The sequence below is a fragment of the Thunnus albacares genome, chromosome 11, assembly GCF_914725855.1.
Source record: "Thunnus albacares chromosome 11, fThuAlb1.1, whole genome shotgun sequence".
In the NCBI taxonomy this organism is placed as follows: domain Eukaryota; kingdom Metazoa; phylum Chordata; class Actinopteri; order Scombriformes; family Scombridae; genus Thunnus; species Thunnus albacares.
In genome coordinates, this window is record NC_058116.1 from 30,092,849 (window position 1) to 30,111,832 (window position 18,984).

Here is an 18,984-nt window from a genome sequence, read left to right on the forward strand (position 1 = left end):
TAAAGATAATTTATCTACATGCTGAGAAAATAAATATATATTTGTAATTTGGATTAACTGTCCCTTTAAAACAAACAAACAAAACAACTAACTAAACTTTAATTATGACGTAAAACTGTTCATCTGCTTTAAATCCAGTTTCATCAACAAGGACACTCAGAGATAGATTAGATTAAACTTTATTGTTCATAGTACAAATACAACAAAAATGCAGTTTTGCATCCCGACCAGAAAGTGCAAATAGTAGAATAAGGTGCTGATGAGGCAATATTTACAGTTGTACATGTGATAAATGGTTATATAAACATGAAATATATACAGATAATACAAATAAGATGCTGACAAAGCAATATTTACAGATAGGGTGAAGGGATAAGGCATATATGAGTTATATACAGATGAAATAAAAGGAATATTATATATGTGAATAAGTGCAGGCAATTGTTTTTGTTAATAAATAACAAAACAAGTGGGGGATGTGTGATGTATTGACATTAGGTGTGATAACTGTAATAAATATGTACAAAAAGCAGTGTAAGGTCCGTGAGTGTGAATTAAAGTATATAGATGCACAGACCACCAACTTTGGTCTTACACAGGTCCTCTGTTGTTCTGTCAGCCCTGAAAGTTGTCCAGGATGCTGTTATTCAGCCATGTTTTCTGTGAAAATCATGATATAACAGTGTCATCTGTTTGTGTGAGGTCATCTGAAGTCGTACTACGTCCAATTTGTTCACCAGAGACCGAATGTTGGCAGGGAAAATGCTAGGCTGAGATAGCTGTTGGTGGGTTAGCTTTAGCCTAGCCCGATGGCCTCCCTGCTTCCCTCACCTTTGCTTATGGTCTTGCCGCCGGGCTCTTCCTGTCTGGGGAGCTAGTTCACTAGCCCGTGGTGTCGTGGCTATCGCCAGCGGTAGTTTAAAGCTGTCTGATGCAATGCAAGTTCTTGTCGGCTGCACGTATTCACACGACTGTACTGAGGAGAAAAAACTTGCAAAGACTGGGGAGACGCAGAACCTCGTGTTGTGCATGTGCCGCCATCTTGATCTCCACACTTATGTGCTTCAGTGAGCAGCTGGCCGAATCAGTCATTACATGAAGATAATAGTTCTCCTCACACCGGTGCTGCCCCCCCCCCCCCCCCCCCCCCCCCCCCGTTAACTCATCCTTGGCTCATCTCGTTGAGGAATTGCACACTGACAATTGTTTTTCATTACCATTTAAAAGCACTTTCTTTCGCACAGTCTTGTCAACAAGTGAGGGGGAGGTTGAATGCATTTTCACTCACTCAAGGCCTGTGTTGCATTGTATGTGCACATACATGTGTGTGTGTGGTAGGCCTCAACAGTTCCCTCCCCCTACTTGAGCCTAACCGCCTGGCCCCATTCAGGTGCAAATAGAGGCCGTGGCATGCAGCAAATTTACAGCCTGGCTTTACGGCGTATAGTGGTTTTGGCCTCTTTCTCCTCTCTGGCTGCAGCACTTTGGGTGGCTGAGGGAAACATCTGGAGGGGACAATGACCCCAAAGAAGCCTTCCCACCGCACTCTTTTCAATGACACATGCTGCTGACGCACAACAAATCAAACGCACCCACACACAGTTAACGCACAGGCAGGCTCCCTTGTCGATTCAGTGTCGGACATTTTTACAGTCGCATTCAGGCACACACATGCCAGGTGATGTTGGACGTGGTACACCGTCAGTCACACACAGCACAGAGACAAAGAGAGGAAGAACATGTGTGTGAGTCTATTCAGCAACAAGCTAGGCACAGACTCACAGTACTGGCCTGAACAAAGCGAATGAGACTAACAGATTTTAGTGACTGGTGAATTCATAATACTCCTAATCTGGCCCAGATTCTGCCAAAAATACAGGGTGGGACAATGACATCATTAATGCAAAGCAGCCATGCCTGACGCCTTATTTGTACTTGTGCGACATCCATATTTTCAGCATTGTAGACGGTACGTCAGAGCAGGAAGTCAGAAGAGGTTGTTTTTAAAAATGTTTTTAACATATGTGAGTGGTTTCAGAGAGGGTGCACCTTTCTTTATGAGGTTTACACCCCCCCCCCAATATTCATGGGTTAGCCCCCTAGCATGTGGGGTTTAGGAATACTAATACAATGCCCCTAATCAAGGCAAAGATCTCAGTAATGGTGTTGGTCTCCAGGAACTGCAGGGTCAGATTCCCACAGCTTCTAAACAGCCTGCATGGATCAAATGCAAAAGGATCTCAACTTTTAACTTGATTTATGAATTAATCGTTTATGATTGAACTGTCACTTGATGGACGATGATAGACAGTCCCTCTCATGATATTATATGTATGACTGACACAAGTAAAAAACCAAGAAACCCAGCGAGGCTGCAAACGCCCACAACATGCAGTAACTGTGAGTCACTGAATTACTTCATCGCTGCGGAAAAACTGTGTTTTCAGGTGATGCAACCCAACCTCTGGCAGCCATATTTATATCTTTAGCTTATGAGAAAATATGGAGTTTGCAAAGTGGGAGTAGTTGCTTCAGACGTCCAGGGTTCACTGAGTTTTTTTTTTTTTTTGCATAGATAATGTTTGGTGACTGACAGTTGGAGCTCCCAAGAAAACATTCTGCAGTTTAAATAAACTCAATATCAGATTCCGGGTCAATGAATTCGACAACTATGGCAGAATGTTTTGTTCCCGACATAACAGCGTTGTGAATTAGCTACAGCTCTGTTTTGACTTCCTCTCAAAGGCAAAGACAGCTGAGGCTCATGGGTTAGTACAACGGATCATCTGACATCATCTGAAGGCTAAACTATGGGCCGTTCACTGCGTGAAATAGTCTCACTTGTCACGATTGTCAGTTTGAGGAAGTCATAAAATTGTTAAAATGTTGATTTCAGAAAGGTATGGGGGGGTGGGAGGGTGTTCAGACGCTATTCGGCTGTCTGACAAGCACTCTGGCTGAAGTATACTGACGCCTTAAGTGTCATTAAACATCCCGAACTGGTGTAAAAAACTAGAAATCTGAGAGACAAAGTTTAAATAATTAAAAGTGTCGATCATAAGACAAACCTTTAGTATTGCGCTCTGTAAATTTCTGTTAAATCTGTTGAATTTCGTTCTTCTGTCTATATATTCTATGCACATACAAGAGATTTTCCTTGGTGTTGTGATGCATAATAGTCAAAAATATACACAAAATTAAGTGACCCTAAATAATATGAAAAAGAAAGAAAGAATTTGCAATAAAAATATGTAAAATATGTTCTAAGTGAGAAGAGTTGCAACAGGTTTAAATTTTAAATTGAAGAGAATGAGATGAAATGGAGTCAACAGTATATGTAGTATGCAATTAATAATAATAATTATTATTGTTATTATAATACTTATACATAGATCTTATCTGCACAATCCATATTAGACACAGTTATTGTAAATCTGCACATTTACCTCTCAGGTTGATCTATTTATCTCATGTTTTTCCTTTTAATTCATTTGCTTATCATATATATATATAAAATATATATATATATATATGTATATATATATATATATATTTTTTTTTTTTACAGTATTTTGTACTTATTGTAAATAGTTTACCTAGAGGACAGATCCAGTCATGTGACCAGCACTGACAGTTTTGTACTAAAACCATCATCACTTTAAGAAATTGCAACTGGAATTTTGTTTTTGTTTTCCATCCATTCAGGAGGCTTCTGTTTCTGTGTTGAGGATCACTGAGGATATAATTAACAGTAGTAGAACATTCTTCTGTAAGCATCTCTATAGCTGTGATGAGTATTTGACAAGTTGCCTCAGGAACGAGCTGCGTATGTATTGTACGAGACTTTTAAACTGATGTGTTCACTGTAATGTCTCTGATCAACTATGTAGCTTGTTGTCAACCTCACACAACAATCTGAACAGTTTATTGCTGTCTTCTCTCCAGTAAGAGGTCAACATCACTAGTGGCTGCAGTATAAAATTAGTTGTTTTGCAGTTTTATCCTGCAGGCTGCTGGCCAGTCAGGCTGTTTGTGTTGCTATGGGTGATTTTTTTTAGAATAAACAGGGTTAAACCAGGTCAGTCACCTACAAGGAGACACTTTTTCCTTGTCAGACAATTTGAATTATGTTGAAATTAGTGATTTTACAAACAACAACAATTCAGGTCATACATCTCCCCTCAGTTGTTCAGACCTTTAGCCTTTATTTACACACATAATTCTCCACTTGACCTCCTCGATCGCAGCAGTAGACTCGTGGTTGCTGGGAGATTTCTGACGTGAATGTAAAGCTTTTGTGAGGCAGCAGTCCTCTCTGAAAAAGAGCGTTTTTTTTTGTTTTTTTTTTCATCCGAGGCACCTGGCGGGGCACTTAAGACATGAATGGGACAGCTGGGTCATACTTCAAAGAAGGTATTCAGTCAAACACACACACACACACACACCCAGAGATGCACAGACGCAAGTCTTTACAACAACTAAGTTAAGCAGTGGTGGAATGTAACTAAGAACTAGAACGAGGTACTTAAATCAGTATTTATTCAGCACTATTTTATAGTTTTACTCAACTTAATGCATTTAACAGCTATAGTCAGTAGTTATATAGGCATACATTCAGTGGGAGCTCAGGAGAGGTGAACCTGGTGTCAAAGCAGTGAGTTTTACTGTAACGGTGAGCTAAAAATGTGCCCATTCATATATTAAACTTTCCCGGTGCCGTCCAACAGCACCCTGTAGGTTTTTACCACTCAGTCATTTCATACAGTGATCAAAAGTGTCATTATACAAGACAAGGCGATGCCATTTTATTTGTATAGCCCATTTCATACACAAGGGTAATTCAAGGTGCTTCACATAATGCATTAAAGCAATAAAAAAAAAAAAAAAGAAAAAACAGCATAAAACATTAACCTGTCTGACTCATAATTGGGTCTCGGAGAATTCACTTTAAACAAGTGCACATTAATTCAAGTCCTTTGCAAAGTGAGTTAACGATAACACGGCCTGACCTTTTTGAAAAACTGACATGTTTTCTTAATAAGATGTTAAAAAAAAAAAAAAAAAAAGGACACAGTTGGTTTACCAGTCGAGTGACATCAGCGACACCCGGTTAGTCGACACATGTGATTAATGATCCTGTTTGGATCAAATGTGCTTTATGGTCCATTACATTACGTCACTTGTTTAAATTGCCTCTAATGTAGCGATGCGGCGGACAAGCGTGTAAGTCACAGCGGCCTATTTTAGGTGACTTTGCACTGATTTTATTTCATTAGTGTTGCTTTGATTATCCATTTATTGAGGCGGGTGTTTTGACTGATAAACTGATTGATTGACTTAATATTTCAGTGATGTGATGTCTTTATGTGGTTTATATAAATCAGAATAAATTTGACACCTATGATCTCTTACTTTACATATCAAGATTATCAGTTTATATATAATATGATACACAAATTACAGATTATGAATGATGATAATGATATGAAGAACTGTATCTATCAATGCATTCATGACCACTGAGTCACACAGCTGAGTTTAGTTTACATTATTTCTAATAGACATTGTGTGTGTATGTGATGTGCTGTGTGTAGCTTTGTATTCTGTATGGTGTGTTCTGTGTGGGGTTTTTTGTTTTGTTTTGTTTTTTGCTTTTTACTGTTTGTTGTTGTGCTGTTGTCTGTTTTTTTGTCTGGGACTACAGATGCAAATTAGCTTCAAGCTAACTCTGGTGCAGTGCATCTTTAATGTTTCAAACTGCACACTGTCCCATTCAATAAATAAATAAACCAACATTAAACTGGACAGCTGTATATAAAGTAGGTCAATTTTGCTTCACTTCATGTGACTTAAACAGAAAAAATGTTTCTTACAAGTTACAGAAAACCATTAATGAAGAGAAGTCTGCGTCCTAGCTTGGACAGTCGACTCTAGTTCGCTGTTACACTCACTTTTCAGGAAAAAAAAGCTCTAAAAACTCACTGTACACTGCTGAGCACCAAACAGCAAACAGACACAGTTAGCTGCAGACTAGCTGGTGAACATAGTGGAGCATTTAGCAGCTAAAGAGCCAGATATTTCCCTCAGGAGTTGGTAGAGAGTAAAAACAGAGTTAAAAGAGAGTGAATACTGGACTTATATTCACCAGGTGGACAGAAACACGACTCCACATGAATGATAATGTTGCTCCGTAACTGCTGGATGTGGAAATAAACAAACTGTTTGCTAACAAGTTCAACATATCAACTTAAAAGATGTCAGTCAGTTTGTTCCTCCAGCAGCAGGTTTCAGTTGGTTTCAGTTGATGCTTCTGTTGCTAGTAGCAACCACCACAGACACATCTCTACATCCGCCGCTGCTTAACTGACATCGTTACATCCACCGTTTTATCAGATCTATGACTCAGCAAATATTGACCGACATCTTTTATCTGCTCCCCAAACGCTCTCGTTGGAGCGTTATCTGTAAGTGTTCTTCTCTTTTTTTTTTTATCACAGCTGTTCTCAACTGTTGCACTTTTACAATAATGTTGGTCTGACTCTTGTTTATGTTATCTGTTTTGTCTGATTGGTTGTTGTCCAATACTGTTTTCACCGTTTCACTGTTGCTTCTAGTTAAAAAAAGGCAACCAACTGTCTTCAACCTTTATTAAAAGACAGTTACTGCAGTTTTAAGTCACATTTTGAATCCAAGACTTTAACTTGTAATGGTGCAGTTTTACATTATTGTATTGATACTTTTACTTAATCCTTTCATGCATACTGGTCACTACAGCAGACAGCTGTTCAAAAGCCGTTTTCTTATATATGCATGGGGTTTTAATGGTATAGTTGCACATCAGCCAACACTGTAGACTCTAGTGTAAGATCCCATACGCTGCCATTCATTGGCCAGCCTTTGTTAGTGCAATACAAATTTCTCAAAACCAAGATGGCCGCCTGCCAGCCCGGAAATGCTCCACAGCTCGGGAACATCTTGCCGATCCTTCTATAGTAACAGACCCTTACAGGTAAATAATATTTTGTAACATCAAGTAACAACTAAAGAGTAATACAACTGTCAAAATTTACAAGTATTGATTTTATGTTGGGAGAAAATGATAAGTTGAAAAATGTGTGTTTGAAAAAAAGATGTTCAAATTTTTTTTTTGGTGCCTAAAGAGGAATAAAAACACTTCTGACTGAGGTTATCATAATTCATGCATGAAAGGGTTAAGTAATTATACTATTTCTACTATATTTGTATGTGTTTTACTGGTGTATCCTATTTTGTGCTAATGCAGTGATCAAATATCTCCTCTGGATCCTTTAAAGTTTCATCTTCTTATATCTTAAATATCCATTTGTTATTTCACACTTCCACAAATACCATTTTTCCGTGGGTACTTGCGAATAGCAATAAAAAGTAAATAAAAAAAAAATAAAACAGCCACTAAAACCTTTAAATTCAAACCACATTTAATATCATCTTTCAATACTATAATGCTCACACACAGGGGAGCAATTCACATCCACATATACGAAGGTGCAGAGGGAACTCGCACACACTCAGCACTTGGCCTCTAATCTGCTCTTAATTCAGTTCTGGCCTGGGGAGACTTTAACTCAATTACACTCTTCACCCCCCCCTCCTCCACCCCCCACACCCCCCCTCCTCCTACACACACACACACACACACACACACACACACACACATTAATAGAGCTCTTCCTCCTTCACGTACTTGAGCGACATCAATCAGCATGAAGTGGATTCTGGAGCTTTTTCTGTGAGAAGACAATTCAATTTGTCCACAGACAGTCTGAAGTAGGGACTTGAAAACACAAAAGGGAAGCATAACAAAAAAAAAAAAAAAAAAAAAAAAAAATTCTTTCATTTCCAGATCCCACTCCCCATTATTACTTGGAAACATTAATCAAACTGTAATCCTCACAGCACATTCTGGCAATATAAAACACCTTAACATTACGTAACAGTACTATTCTATTAAAGGTTGAATGATCATTCCAAATGTGATCTAGGCTATTAACCAATTGACAAATTGAACATCCAGTCTAATAACCTGATTGCTGGCTAGAAAATACCATTTACAGATTCCAGCGACGGCATCAGGAGTTTTAAGCAATTTCCTGGTTTTGCAAATTAGTGACATTTGAGAAATGTTTTTTTTTTTTTTTCTCCCCGCGTCTCAAAAAATGGAAATACTGTATTAAAGTCCCTGTAATATCTGCAGGTTGCTCAGGGGGGGTTGTTGATGTATGTGTGTAGGGGCACTGAGATCTATTTCAGGTCGTGGTGGGTCTGTGCTGGAGAGGAATTTGTCATTGTAAATGCCAGGCGGTTCACTAGAGCAGTAATGAGAGTTAATGTGTTGGTGGAGATATATATATATATATATATATATATATATATATATATATATATATATATATATATATATATATATATATATATATATATATATATATATCAATATAACGTGGAACACCTGACGGGATGTAGCGGGATGTGTTTTTCCGATACGGAGCCTGAAAATGCAGCGAGTGTTTGTGGGTTAAAACAACAAGTGTGTCAAAAATGTAACTTTCAGAAGCGACTGAGGCTCATGGGTATTGCAGTATTTTTTAGCTGTCGGTTAAAATGACAGACTAAACGTGATTTCTCAGAGACAAAGTTAAAATAATTGAATGTAATGTCATGTAACATGTAGAAGAACTTCAAAGGTGATTATTGCTTTGCACTTTTCATTTATTGCCTATTTTTTTTACAACCTAACTTTGTGGAAAGGAGAAGGGGAACAACAGGTGATGGTGAGTCCCAGTCCCAGTTCATTGTGAATGCACCAGATTCAAACAGTTCCAGGCTACACTACAGGGGGAAAGTTGAGAAAGGCTTGATGTCCTGTGATGCAGTGCAAACAACAACCAGCGAGAGCCAATCACTTTCCTTCTGATTCCTGTAGAAACTGAAGCACAGAGTTGTTTACTTCTCCGCTCCGCAACATGAAATAACTTTAAAGGGGAAGTATTTTGCACATTTCCAGCTCTATATTTATATTCTGGGGCTTTACTGGAATATCGCTGCATGATTTCCAGTTAAAAACTCCTTATTTATCTTCTACTGGTCCTTTATGCAGCCCCTCAGTTCAGCTTAGCTCCTGTTTCTTTACATACGTACATGTTCGAGACGAAATCTGATCTGAAATATGAGTGGAGAATGCAAAGAAAACATGGAAAAACCTTAGTAACAACCTTAGCAACCAAGGCTATGAGAAGGGCATGCATGACGAGTTGATGTCAGCTTGTCGGCAAAGTAGAAAAAAACTATGCATTTCTACATACGTTCACCTCAAGTTTGGGAACTTTGACCATGTTTAGCATAGATATCCGACATCACAACAGGATATAAATAACAGTAAAATCACAAAAAGCATCAAATGGCCCCTTTAAACAAAAGCGGAGGAAAAGTAGTTGCAGTCTCCGGTTTCACTACAACATGTATTTAACAAGCTACAAGGACCATTAAAAGACCAACGACATGTAGCGGCTACGACAGAAAACAACCGTCCAATCAGAGCAGAGTATGTATGACTGGAGAACTACAGATGCATAAGAGGCCAGAGACTGACAACTGCTTTGTATCTGTATGTGTGAACGCACAATTACATCATCTGGGAGAGTCCTGTGTTTGTTCAGGAATATTGAGGATAATACATCATGCAGGAAAAACTCATCAAGTTGCATCATGGGAAGTGTAGGATCCAGCGTTTGACTCATACTATAGGGATCATCAATCATCCTCTTTATACTGTACGTGTCTCCAGCAAGTCCAACAAGTTTATGAAAGTGAAAACTCACCGCTAACTAATTCAAGAAATCCTGTAAAGCGACGTCAGCAAACTACACAAAGCGATACAATCTATTTACTAACCCGACCAGTCGGAGCTGTTTTACACTCGAGGAAGCCAAAGCGACGAGAGATGAAAAACATTTGCGTTTGTGAGTCTCTGTGGACGGAGCACTCACTCTCTCTGCTGTTTTTGGAGAAAGCCTTTGTTTTGTAATCCATCACTTCCTGTGTGTAAATCTCAGTTAGTGGGGATGCAGCCTACTTTGTGATTCAGCCTGTTAAAATATATATATTTTTTACACAAAAATATTGCCTTCTGCAGCTCTAAATTATGCATTAATTTGTGCTAATTCATGCATTACTGAGGAAACACATATAAAAGCAGTGGCTTCACACAGCTGTAAAGCAGAGCTGGAATTTCAGCGTTGCCACCTCGCTGCTCAGAAGAAGAAGAGGAAGAAGAGGAAGATTTATCCTCTGAATCGAGCATTTATTTATTTATCTAGCTGTACTGCTGTGTGATTTGCTCCAAGGCCTTCGCTAACGTGCTTTAGCGGTAGCGCTAAAGAAGACGGATGGGAGTGATTAGCATCACCTAGAGCTCTGCCACTGTCGCCACGGTTACCAGTGAATTATCCCCGCCATTGGCAGACATGTACAACCAGTATCTCTCACCTACTCCTCTCCATCATCCTTTTCTCAACTTTTCTCAAAGTTTACTCTGTTCGCTTCCTCTCACTGCCTGCATTTATATCCTTTATTCCTCTGATTTGTATCCTTTTTTTTTCTTCTTTATATTTAATGTCATATTCTCTGACTTGACCTGAGTTTTCCTGAGTTTTTTTAGATTTTTAATCACTTTCTGTCAGTTTACTCCTCTGGTGTATTTTTCTTTTATTGATTGAAACATTCATAGTTTTATTTATCTTTTCCTTCATCTTTTCTCTCTTCCTAACCATCACTGTTCATCTTTTTTTGATCTTTTTTCTTTTGTACTTTTACTATTTTTTATATTTTCTGCCGTCTTTTACACTAATCTACCAGAACGTCTTGTGATTTTTTTTCTGCCTCTCTCTTGTATTGCAGACTCTTCTTTCTCCTGATAACTCGCCTCCTTGTTTCGCTCTTCCTTCACAGCTTTTTTCTCAGTTTATTTTGCAGCTGCAACCAACTTTTACTCAAGACTAAGTACATTACTGTACTGTAAGATTTTAAGGTACTTTTATTTCCATTTTCTGGTACTTTATAGGGAAATATTGTACTTTTTTACTACGCTACATTTATTTGACATCTGTAGTTACTAAATTTTTACAAAACACATGAATAGAAACATATGAATATACAGATGTCAGTTCACCACTTTGCTCCAAACTGAAGTATCTCAACAACTGTTTGATGGACCGTCATGAAAATTTACAACTGATATTCGATTCAAAGACTTGACGGTGATCCTCTGACTTTTCCAGCAGGTCGAAGTTTTCACTTCGCTGCGATACATATATCTCAACATCTACATGACGGATTAGCGCAAAATCTGGTGCAGACATTCACGGCTCCCAGATGATGTTTTCTAATGATGTCGGTAATCCGTCTGGCTTTTCCTGCAGCGCCACCATCAGTTTGTCTAATTCTTTGGTTTTTGCCTTTACTGTGTCGTGCGAATTAGCAAATGTTTGCATGCTAACACGCTAAACCAACACACTGAATGTAAACATCTACATACTAGCATGTGTGCAACCTCTGAGAGTCTTGAGGGAGACTGTGTGCAAACTAGTTAGTTTCAAGAATACCTCGGCTTAAAGGTGACACTTTTTTTTTTTTTTTTTTTACTGCCTGATCATCAAATCCAAAATTAGGAATAGAGGAAAGCGTTGAGGTGTGTCTGTTGTCAGCAACTTTCCTTTTTGCCCAAAAGGTCACCCTACTTGTCTCTCTTTGCCTTTTTCTCTCACTAGATTGATTTTTCCTTCTTTTTTTCTTCTGCTCTAATGCTACCAGTTTTTCCTCTCTCTACTCCCGACTCTCTCTCTCTCTCGCTCTTCCTCCACCTCCTTTTCTCACCTCATCTCCTATTCTCTCCAGGTCGTTGCGGCCGCCTTCCGTCAGATCTGTCTGCCCATAATCTTGGTTTATGTTGCCACTCTTGAGTTTGAAGTAGAGCCAGAGAGAGGTTACAGGGACAGTGGTGTAAAGATGGGAGAGATGAAAGGAAGCGAGGGAGGAGGGGAAAAGAAAAGAAAAGAAAAGGGGAGATGGCTTGATTTATTTGCTGGCCTTGCAGACTGGATCCAACTGAATCCAGAGGCGAAAGCTGCAGCATTGAGAGGGTGATACAGAGAGGATCTGATTTCCAGGAAAGGAGAGCAACACTTGGAAAAGGCAGAGAGAGCAACTCGAGTTATAATCTGACTCCCCGCCAGTCTGTTTTTTTCCCCTCTTCTCTTACCATTTTCATCTCCTTTCCATCTTTCTACACCCTCGCGTTCACATTGCACTCTTCTAATCGCCTCTGTGGTTCTGGCTCTGGTGTGAGGTGAGTCAGTCGATGGGGTGTAAAGGGCGAAAGGGTTTGGTCTGTACAGGAGAGCGCCAGGAGAGGCCCGCATCCAAAACCACTGTTTCACCAACCGAGGAGCCAGCTAAGAGAGCACTTTTCATAAATGCAGGATCGCAGTTACATCTATGAGCAGCGAGGCAGCGAGAGATGAGCGAGATCCAGCAACCCCAAATTGTTTCCTTACTCCCATTGAAACCTTCAAATTAGATTAAAGGAAAGAAGGAGGAGGAGGAGGAGGAGGAGGAGGTGGAGAGAGAGAAAAAAAAAATGGTGATCGGAGCCCCGGCGTTTTCTTGATTCGGGGCAGAAAATCCTATTTCATGGTGGTGTGGAATTCCGCTCCAAAAAAACTTTTTATCGGCTCCCTCATCGGCCTCGCTGAGGGATTTTTTTTTCTTCTAATCTATCTCTCTCTTTCCTACTCTCTGTCTTCCTCTCTCACCCTCTCTCTCTCTCTCTCTCCCCTCAGCGTTTTTAACAAAGAGCTGAGAGTGCAGAACAGCAGACAATACACGATTCTCATGCATTTGTTTTTGATTTTGCAGTCATTGAAGGCTTGCCATTGTGCCTTTCGCGGGTTGATTGTATTACCAGGAGATACAGAGTAATTGAGGAGATTAAAACCTCCTCCTTTTCTCATTTGATAGTCTTGCAGAAACCGAGGAATGTCCATTAGGCCCTTGAATGTTGATTAGAGAGACAAATCTGATGTCCAGATAGCTGATGATAGGCGAAGTGGATTTTCTTGTCGAGCGCTGCGGTTAAGCGTTTCACGATGTCACGCATAGCTCATTAAAAAAAAACCGGGGCTTCGATTTGGACGACGTGATTATAACGTCATGTGGAGAGCCATCAGACTTCTGGAAGAGCATCACAGGGAGGACACGGTCACGACTGTAAAGATGGAAAGGGAAGTAACAGTTTTGTCTGATGTACGGCTTCGCTCAGACGCTTAAAAGAGATGAGAAGGAAACATGTGATTGCCTCCTTCAGAACGCCCGCTGTAGACGTCATGTGCATGCCAGGTTGTCTGCACGTCCTCGAGAGAGTCCTCAAATGTCTGGAATTTGATTAGATGAATTCAAGCTCTCAAAAGTCCTTCATACACCTGCTTAATAGGACACCCGCCTTTTTCCAGCCTTGACCGAAATCATATGTGTTGCCGCACTTCAGAGCCACTTCTTTCTATCTGCAGCTCAGACCGTGTCCACACTAAGCCAGATACATTTTGTAAATGCATCTTTTTCTTTTTGGCCCTTCGTCCAGACTAAAATGGTGTTTTTTTTTTTCTCCTCCCCAAAAAACTGAGCTTTTCCAAGTGTGTAAATGTGAAAACACCAGCTTGGCGCTGTAATGTCAGATGGCGGGGCAGTAGACGTGGAAGAAGAAGACACACGACGACGCCATCGACGGCGAGTGTTGTTCTCTTTATTGTCTAGTTTGACGGCTAGTTTAGAGTTAACTAAGTAGTTCAGTAATCTGCTCGCAATAAACTAAATCTCAGGAAACCGCTGTGGAAACAGAAATATTATACCGTTTCTTCTTCGCTGGTTTTCTGAGGCTGACTTGCTCGTCTGTCCTCCGCACATGTAGGAGGGAGAATCACCTGTTTTGGCGTTTTAATGTGGATGGAGGTTTTTTCCTCCTTCTATGGACACATGTTGTTTTTTAGCCGGCTTAACATAGACTTAGTCTCAAATTTAAGGCCACTGTATGATTATTTATGCAAATGCTCTAGTTTAGGTCTTGAGGGGGGAAAAGTTTAACCATCTTCTTGAATAATAATTTATGTTTTTTCCAAGTAGACTTCTATAAATACTCTTCATAACTTTCCATCATTGTTGTTGTGACCGCTCACTGCTTCTGACCTCGTTTGGTGATGCTGCCCCATCGATGCTGGACTGCATCTCATGGTGTTAATCGCTGAGGACGTGCACAAGCACACAAGACGCGCACACGAACGCGTAGCCCAAAGTGAGTACCATCAGTGTCTTTAGACAACACAAACGTCTAAAACCGACGCATATTAAACACCGCTGTCCTCCGTTGTCCTCTGCCTGTCCTGTATCTGTGACATGAACTTTGACCCTGACGTTGGACGTTCATTGCAGCCACTAATCCTCTCAGTCTCATTCTGAGCTCGTTCTCTCATGCCTGGTCATGCACGGCAACACCAGCCAAACCGATACTCTTGCCAATATTCAGCCCCCCCCTTTTTTTTTTTTTTTTTTGCTTTCCATCGTTATTTCCCTCAGTACACGCTGTTCATTGTTAGAAGCAACACTGCACTCATAAAGGATTAAGAAAAATACTTTGAATAATAGTTTTTACCCACACACAGAGAGAGAGAGCTATTTGAGCTGAAAGATAGTATTTATTTCAGAAAGGAGCATTAATTTCAGGAGGTTTTTGAGGAATTCTGAATTCCTCGATGGCTGGTAGAAGTGAAATGATGTGGAATAATATCACACTCTTTTTTTTTAGAGGGTAATATCTCATCAAAACCTTGAGTGTGAAACTTTATTTCAACTAAATCCAACAGACTAAAACCTTCCATTTTTCCCTCTTTCGTTTGATTTGAATTGCTGTCAAGAATCCTTCTGTTAAAGCTCTTTTATATTATTTATTCCTCACACTTTTTCTCGCCTCCATAAAATTCTAACTATTGCATCAGAACATCTGTTCCAGTTCTCAGCCAGGATCGGCACTAAATGCTCCGTCTCAGCCCCCCCATTTACACTTCACACTCCACCCCGCTCAATCTCAACCTCTCTCAAGGTTAATCATAACTTTTCTTTTCTTTTTTTTTTTTTTTTATGGTTAAGGCTTGCCAGATTGAAACAGAGAGAAGGGAATTAGAAAGGGAAGTGCACCAGTAACAAGAGAGGCTAATGGAAAGAGAGATTTGGGGGGGAAAAAGGTAGAGAGGGGTGATTGAGCAGAGAGGAAAAAGGAAAAGTGTGGTTCAGCTCGTCAAAGAAAAACAGAGACAACATGGCGAGACACTGAAGTATACACTCTCTGAATCAATAAATGTATTTTCACAAGCTGCTCTGTGTGAGGTCGATCAATTAGAAAGGTTTCTCCTTCTGCGCCCACATGTATACACACTGATCCACATGACCCGAGTAATGAGAGCACTGTGGTCCCGGGCAACCGCACACAAACACTCAACAAATACACTTTTTTTTTTTTTAACCATTTTGTTCAGTGACGGAGTGATGATGTGGTTGCAGTGTGGCAGACAGATGAGAAGGACATACGTTGGTGCGTGAAGCAGACAGACACACATATTACACATGTGATCTTCTATACAGAGAGTACAAACGAGCCTCTTTTTTGTGTATTTTTTTTAGGTATTTTTATATCTTTATTGGATAGCTGCAGTAGCAAGACGACAGGAAATGAGAGGAGAGAAATATTAGAGATGTTTCGGTTTGTGGTCGGTGTCTAAACCCTTTTAAGCTTTTACTGCTTTAAGGCTTTAAGCCTTTTATTGCACTTATTAACAGTTCCAAAGAAGTTTTTTGCCTTTCATTGTTTTTAACTTTGTGATTAACGTTTGTTTTTTCTTTCTTTTCTATCAACTCTGTGTGTGTGTTGATCTGGGTGGCTGCTGCCTACAAATTAACACACCAGATATAAGTTAAATATTACTGTTTGCAGAGTCAAAAATCTCTTCTCAAGACTTACCTTAGACAGCCTTCATTAACTGCTAAAACACTATTTTATATCCAACTTGTCTTATCTGTTTCAGACAAGTTCTCCTCTGTTACACATGGAGCTGCCAACCACTTCTTTTTACTTCCCAGTGAGAAGTTTTACCCTACACGCTACCAGATCGACATTAACACCAACATTTCCCCAAAAAAAACACAGCCTCCTCATTCATTTCAATGAGACCACTGCATTGGTACAGTAGGGCTCAAACAAAAAAAAATACAGGGGGCAGGAAGTAACCTGTCAACACGCTGCACTGACCAATGAAATGTGTGCATTTATTCTACAGTTTTCTAATAGTCACAAACACGCTTTTTATAAACTGCTGTGCGCTGTTTTGGCCTCCCAGTCATGTTCTTCATATTTGTTATCAATGCATCTATTTTCCATCATTTTGTGTTCTATTGTATTTTTATTTTGTACACACAGGGTGTTGTATGTTGTACAGATTGTTAAGCCCCTTCAGCCAAATTTTTTTTTTCCCTCTCTATATATTGGGCTGTATAAACACAATTTGACTTGACTTGGTTATAATAAGCCTTAAGTTTTGCACCCTAAGCCACTTTCATGCCTCTGATGGGTACCTAAAAAAATTCCCTGGAATGTTAAAAAAAAACTGTCATTATAAATCCTTCAGTCGTACCTTTCAAATACCTTTCAAAGTACTCTCCCTGAGATGCGATACACACTTCTCCCAGCGCTTCTCTCATTCCTGGAAACATTTCCTGTAATCCTCTTTTGTTACCGTGTTCAGAGCCTCCTGCGTTTCTCCCTGGATTTTGTCCACCTCAGTAACTACACCCTACTCGATGGCTTCCAGAAATGTTAATGTGTTCACTTGCATATTGACCCTGGTCATCCATATAGACATATATTTTTATTTACAGTTGGGATAAACATCTGTTCTATGTGTTGTCATTAATGTTACGAAGCCACTGTAAGCTCAATCTCTGTAATCACCAGTCAGAACATCCGATCACACAGTACGGGTTTTACTCAAGTGGCAACTACCACACATTGAGGCTGAAACCAGTGCCACGCCACCGACCGCCATTAGATGCTGGTTCTAAAAACATGCTGCCTCCAATTGACCTCCAATTCAAAAAGCCTCAATATCTCTCTAGAAATAACGAGTCAATCATTTTTTCCAACGAGTCATTATGGTCTCAGTCGCTAAATTCAGACCCTCTAATAAGTGTGCTGGTGGTTATTTTGGAAATGATTGCTCTGTTAATAAGATCTGAGGAGCTCTGATGTCTGTTGTGTGGGTGTTGATTGACAGTTGGCTCACCTGCTGCTCTCCACGACTCCGGGACTCACACTGTGTTGGAGAACCGTCACAATATTTCACTAAGTTCAATGTTAATTGATTATGATACCCGCCCTGTTAGCACAGTTTAGCTAAAGTAGCTAATGTTAGCCTACGTCTGCAGGGCTCGGTGTTCCCAGTAAGCTAGCGTTAGCTTGGGTCCGAGGTAGCGGCTCCTTATATGGAAGCTTCTGGCTCCAAACAGAAAAGATAAACTCTGAGCTTCTAATTGGCTCCAATGAAGCCAACGGGTGACATCACACCTCGCTACATCCATCTTTATATACAGTCTGTGGTTTTACTGTCTGCTCTCTGTTTTCATTGTTGCATAACTGAACGCTATAACCATGAATTCAACAGGAGTTACCACCGTTATCAACATCATAATCTGAATAGAGACAGTCAGAGACCCTTCTCTGCTATTGTTGTTGCTGTAGTCAACATCAATTTAAGTTTAGCCATCATGAATTATTCCCCCACAAGGCCCATACCATGCAGCTGGTGCAGTTATTGATATAATGATAATGCAGCGGTGAAGGATAGCTGGTGTGCATGTAGTAGCATTAGTTACAGGGATTAACATTTGCCACTGTGATGCAGCCTTTCAATAAGAGCTAATAACGCCTGTTGTCAATTGGTCTTAGAGTATTTCACGGAGTTTCACATCAGCTGACAAATGAGAAATGGCTAACTGGTTCAGAAACCTGATACATGAGTGTTATTCGTTTTGAGATACGGCCAACAGCAGGTCTAATCATTTTATTTTATTTTTCTTACTTGAATCATCTACATTAGGGGTCAGGATTTGTCTTGAATAAGTGGACACAAGATACAGTCTTCCTTGGTTTGTTTTTTTTTAATTATTCTTTCTCATTTAAAGGTGAACTCAACAAATAACTGTGATGATGTCATCAGGATCAGCTTGAGTGTAGACACACATTTATACATTTTAAACAGAAACCCTGCCATACAAACTGGGGGCATGAAGGCATAAATCTTAAAGGGAAATGTAAGATACAGTGTTTTTGGAGTTAGGATACTGTCGTCTCTACTGCTCCAACTTTTATTATTCTTAGGTAAAATTCTCAATCACAATTCACCAAACTGTATGGAAGTTCAACACTAAATCACTGGTGTGTCACTTTAAACAATAAAATGGACAAAAGATAGATACACACAGTTGTTAATGAGTATACAGTAGATAAGGATAACAAAAATGCATTTACTTTATTACAAAAGATGAGTGAAAAAATGTAGATTTCAGCATCAATAGGAGCTTTTACTATTTATGTATGTTAGTGCTGAGAAATACTGAGATATTTATATTTTTTTCTTGTAAAAAACACCTTTATATAATCCTTTTGTTTATTAATCATCATCTTCTTATACTAGTTTAGCTGATGAAAATTATACTCTATCTTTGATTGATTTTATTCAATAAAACATCATCAGAATTACTCAGATAAATTAGAGTTCTGCGACTATGCCAGTTGCCTCATGAGAGAGCAAAAATTTAGCCTCGGGTGGTAAATTTTAGCAGAAGCTACCT